We start from the raw sequence: 5,919 nt of genomic DNA, 5'->3' as shown, positions 1-5,919 counted from the left end.
AATCTGCTTCCAATCTTATGTTTTATGCTTATTACTGTCACGCTGTTTATACCCCTGAATGCTGCACATTCTCGTTTTGTTTAACATAAACAACAACTATGCACCGTCTGCTGAAACTTTGTCAACTGCCTCTTCCTTCTGTCTGGATAATGAAAAGACACAATCTAACAAATGCATCTTATTCTGTTTGCTTCCAGACATAATACATCAAGCCTGAAGGTAAGAAGCAAGGGGAGAAAATTAGATGGATTTGGTTTCAGTAGATGTAATTCAGCTTGGCTTCATGGAAGTCAGTAGAATAACTGGAAGCAAGCATGAACCAACAACCTAAACCAGTGCTGTACCCTTTTTAATCCCATTCCTGATCTTGCCACTATGCCAAGCAGAGAGGTGCACTCACAGGTTTGTGAATCCCATTGGATTCACCTGGAAAATGTTCACTTTTGAGAAGCTAAAGCAAGACCTACATTTGGGGCAACCTTCCCACATCCGCAGTGTTAGACTTTACCCTGATATATCCTGCTGTCCAATGCAGAAATACAGGACGTTGTGAACCTTTAGATATGGGATGTTTGAAGATTAGAATGCATGTGGCTTTTCTGCCCTGTGATATGTCCAGTCAACACATCTGCAGTGGCCAGCACCTCTGGGGAAGCTGAAGTTAGTGTTTTTCAGAATCTCTGTTACACCTAAATGTGTCATGAGCCACCCAAGGCATTTTGCTGTGGAAATTCCTCTGTTAATTTTCTTCTAAATAAATGCTCTTACAACCACAGCCAGGATTTGAGAAATGATGAGGAGAAAAAAAAACCTTGTCTGATTGTCATTTTCTCATGGCCATCCGAACTGCAAGAATGTCGGTCCCATCCAAACAAAATGTCGTTGCTGTTCCCTCAACAAAATGACATCCAGTTCCTCAGCTGAGGCTGCAGAACTCTTTTTTATGAAGAGTAACAGCAAATACAGAGAACAAGAAAAGGGAGAAAGGAGAAGAGACATTGACAAACTGATTTTAAACTCCCAATGTGAGCTACAGTTATAAAACATATGTATCATCCTAGCTTCTGTCATGCTAACTGTGCCAAATTCAGGGGGGAAAAAAAATCTACTAAAAAGCTCAGCAAAGCCCCATCCAAAAATATAGAGCCTGAAAAGTTTTGATTTGACTTTTTTTTTTTCCCTTTTCATAACTCACTTAGCTGTGTGGCTGCAACAAACCTAGCTGCCTAGAGTGATTTCCACCCTGCATTTCCCCAGCTTCTAATGGCTGAAATTAGGTAAAAGGACATGGATTTATGCAGGTCCCTGCCTTTATTTATCTGCACCTTCTTCCCCTGCAGGACTTTCTCTGAAGTTGCCCTCTGTTGTCAACAACCATCCCTTAGGTCTCAGTTTCCCCCTGCTAGAGCCTGCCAATCAAGCTCCACTGCATTCCTGAGTCTTAGCATCCCTAGCCTAAAAATCAGAGCATCTCTGTGACCAGATATTCACCTAAAGGACTTTAAGGTGTTCCCTGGTAGTTAATCATCACTCAAATGCACACTTCTGCAGAGACAGGGTAAGAGCACGCAGGATACCCAGAGCCACCTCTGCACAGGGATCTGGATTCCTGCTCTGCCAGTGCACTGCACAAAACACTGTCTTTGGCTTGCCACAGCCTCTAGGTAGATTGAAGCTGAGTTTAAGACACTGACAATGGGTGGAAAATGAACAGAAATGAGCTGTCAAAATGTTTTACAAACTTAGAAAAACTCAGGAGCGATGGGGACAGTAACAGCAGAAAGAGTCACAGTAACAATAATTACTGCTATTGATATCTACTAGATAATCAGTAAAACATAAAGCATTTACACATAGCTCTTGTCTCAGCTGTTTGATCATTTGATTTCCATTTCTGAATAAAGAAAAGCTTGTTTTGCTATTTCAACTCCTGAACCAATCCAAAACATATGCAGGGATGCCACACACACAAAATAAAACTAACACACACATCCTCCACCAGAGACAACCCGACATTTTCAAACCTAAAAAAAAAACCAAAATAAACTGTGAGTTTATCCTGAATGTGGGTGAGTTCTCATTTCACTGAGACAACTTTCTGGTGAAAATGACTAAATAATCAGCTGGGAAACTAAAGAAATAAAGTCACTAAAAATCAGCTCACCGAAGGATTTCTGCCCCAAATTTGACATAATGCATAATATTCCTGTGCCTTTCACTGCACTAGCACATCTTTACAAGCCACATGTTCAGGGCAGGTATGGACATTTCAGTAATAAGAACGATCTAGGTGAAGATGTCCCTGCTCATTGCAGGGGGGTTGGACCAGATGACCTTTAAAAGTCCCTTGTAGCCCAAACTCTTCTATGATTCTATGAGCCACAGGAGTAATAAAAGCAAGGCGTTAAAAAAGCTCTAGCAGGTCATCAGAGATATAAAACTCCTTGCTTGTGTGATAGGGGAATGAGAAGAAAGCAAAACAAGGATTTTGTAGAAAAGTTTCTCTGTGATTAACTGTAACAGCAGGGTTTTTTTGCATCTGCCCTGGATAAGAGCTGGTCAGGATGTGGGATGGGAATTAAGTTGGACTGGAGGACAGTCCAGCTTGAGGCCTTCCACAAGAAGCATATTCATCTCAAAAGAGAAAAGAAACGCAGCTTGAAGCCAGGAGCCTGACCCTCAGTCCCTCTGTTTCTATTTTCAGGTATGTGTAAGAGTGACCCTTATTTTGGCTAAAACCTGTGCCTGCTGAGACCAGCTGAGAAGCTCATGGTCCCTGACACAGGACATTGGTTTGGGAGTGCAGGGACAGGCCGAGGAAAGGCTTCACACAGGATGAGCTCACCAGGCTACCAAGGTTTCACAACAATCAGTGCTGTGCACGTTTGTGCCCCCTGCCCCAAATTTTGAGCTCAAAATCAGGAAACGATGAGGTCAGTTCCTGAGACAGCACCACAGGACTGGGTAAGTGGCAAGACTGAGGTGATATTGTCATAAAAGCTCCTGCTGGGGGCTGTGTTTGCTGGCAGCAGCACAGTTGCATTGCTCATGTCTGGGAGTGTTGAGAATGAGAAATTTTCTGTAACAAAACCCAGCCTGAGCCAAGGTGCAGAAAGAAGACAGAGGTTATAGGTCCAGTCTGGCAGCTGACCCACCTGGTGAAGACCTCAACTCAAAGCCAGAGGCCACAGAACAGAATGTGGAATGTAATAATCAGGTCCCCATGAGACAAAAATAGAAGTGTTTGTGGGGATGGATGCACTAAGACAATGCAGCCATGAAATAAAAGAGCCCAGCTCAATCTTTCCCTGTTTATTACAAGGAACAAGAGGCTGAGCAAGGTGAGCAGTGAGTGTGGAGGGAGGAAGGAAATGCATCGTGGGAGCCCCATGGAGTGAGCCAGTGTCGATTTGTTACCTGGGGTGAAGCAATCGCTGGAAAGTCTCCTGTGTTTGTGGTATTTTGTCACAATGAATATTTAATTAGGCCAAGGCATGCCTGGCAGTTTGCAGACACATTCTCACTGCTCCAGAGCCTCCATTGAGATGGGGGATGCACAAAGGAGTCTACAACCTCAGGCCAGTGTTTCTACCAAGTCACTCTTGTAGGCAGCTAAACCCTTGACCACTCCTTTAAAAACCTGACTTAGAGATGATAAATACAAGCACCGAGTGAGCAGCCAAAAAGAGAGCTTCCTTAAGCCTAAGCATTGCCAAGACTCAGAAATACCCTTTTTGTTTTGGCAGAAACGAGGCACCTATTCTATCTATGAATGTATGGCTGTAAGTATGAAGTTGTGTATACTGCTTGCTCTTGAAGAAAACCCTCAAGAAGCTTCATTACACTGAAAACCTCATTAGTCCTTTTAATTCCACAGTGGGAAATGTGACAGAGTCAAGGGTAATGTTATCCTGCACAAGTAGATGTGGCTGTGGGGATCACACATCAATGCTCCCAAGTAATCAGAATTCAAATCTGGCCATGGAAGCTGGTTTTGCCTCCAATAAATTAATTCCAACTTTTCACCAACCTTTCCAAATCAGGATCCTCAGAAACATGAGTGTTTCATTGTCCCCCCGGTGTCCTGAAACACATCCAGCCCTGAATCACCCAGCACTGGCAAGAGCAAACAGCACACATCTGCAGCCAGCAAAATGGCATCTGACAGCACCAAGGAGGCTGAATCCTGTGCCAAGGGCAGCTGCCAGCCTGGGGATGGTGGACTTCAAGATTCTGATGGGACATGAGTATTGTGCAGGCTTCCTGAGAAATTTACTCATGGCAAACACAGCAGTGCAGGATAAATAACTTTTCTCTCAAGGGATCCCTACCTTCAGACCAGCTCCCACAAATTTCAGAGGGTAAATTTCAGGCTGCCATTTTGCATTCTCTTATCACATTCTTGGTCTTAGAGGTGAAGGGAAGCATCTTCTTCAAGGGAAAAATATATCAAAAATAGTCCTGATGTTGTTCTCTTTCCTGTGAGCACATATACCTCAATTATTCTGTCATTTTCATTGATCCTAATGAAAGCACAAACTAAAAACTGATCATTAATTCACAGGCTCACTCGGTCCCTCTCTCACAGATTAACATTTGCTTATTTATGTAAATATTCCCTTTTTTTGCTCCATTCCCCAACATGCCATCATGCCCCAGAGGTTAAAAAAAAACAAACCCTCCAAAATCTGAGATTTCTTTTTTTTTAATTACCTGGAATTACCTGGACTGCACCAGATCCTGCTGGAGGCCTCAAACCACCCCATGATCACCATCACAGTGATTTTCTACTTTTCCAAACACTCAGCCCTATGACGCCCCTTCATGCCAGTTTGGCTCAGTTTTGAATTCACAGCAGGTCTCTGAAGGACAAAATTAACCTTAAGACCCTTTAACACGTGTTTGTCTGTTACAGCCCATTGAGATTTAACTTATTTTTCAGTGGATGAGCCATTGGCTTACAACTACCTTCTGCAAAACAGCTTCTCTGCAGCATTAGACCTGGCAGAGAGATGTCTTGAAAACTGCCTTTGCCCCAGTCAATCAGCAAGGGAGGAGATCTCAGCCTAGCTGGGGCTTCAACAGTTGCATGGATGTGCAACCACGTTGAAACAGCTCCCATAAATGCTTGCAGCAAGTGTGGATCCTGACACTGGCAACAGCTTTATGCTTCAAAATATCTTGCTACCTGTAGGCTAACTGCTTCCCATGTCAGCAAGGGGGAAAAAGGCTGAAGTGGGGGAAATTCCCCATTTGTTTGGCCTTGGAGGCTGCATTTGCTTGTGCGCAGCCTCTCACATGCTCCAACACTCCATCAAAATGTTGCCTGAACTCTTCCACCAATACTTCATCGTTCATCAGCTGGACTAACAAAGAGCACCTTCCCTCCCACCTCAGACCTCAAATCTCTGCTTGTCCCTCTGCTTTGGCATGGGTTTTCCAGGCAGAAAACATGGGGTGTGTTAAAGACCCCAGAGCTGCAGCAGGAGGTGGCCAAATAAATGGGACAAAGCTGCAGAAGTCAGGAGAAGAGCAGCAAAGAGAGGCCATGGTCCATCTGAGGCTTCCCAGCCCTGTGCATTAACCACAGTAAGCCCTCCGCTTACATCTTGTTTTATCCTCTAAATGCTGGAGGCTGTTTAGTGTCTTTTTTTCCTTTCCTTTTTTTATTTTCTGTTCAAATATTTTACTAGCTACACTGAAAAGAGAGCTACAAACAGTAGGGGAGAATCTCTCATGGCCAGAATACAATGAAGCGCATAAGTGCGGGGGATTGCTCCTTACAATGCTTGAATCAAAGATAAACATGAAAAGAGCTACCTCCTTAGAGCAAAAAACAGAGCAAGACACCATTCCCAAGGGGAGCAGTGGTGTCTTTAAAAAATAAATCAGCCACCCCAAAGGTCAGAGCTATGTGGG

Source organism: Cyanistes caeruleus, chromosome 1 (genome assembly GCF_971803275.1).
Source record: "Cyanistes caeruleus chromosome 1, bCyaCae1.hap1.1, whole genome shotgun sequence".
Lineage (NCBI taxonomy): Eukaryota > Metazoa > Chordata > Aves > Passeriformes > Paridae > Cyanistes > Cyanistes caeruleus.
This window is presented reverse-complemented; position numbering follows the sequence as displayed.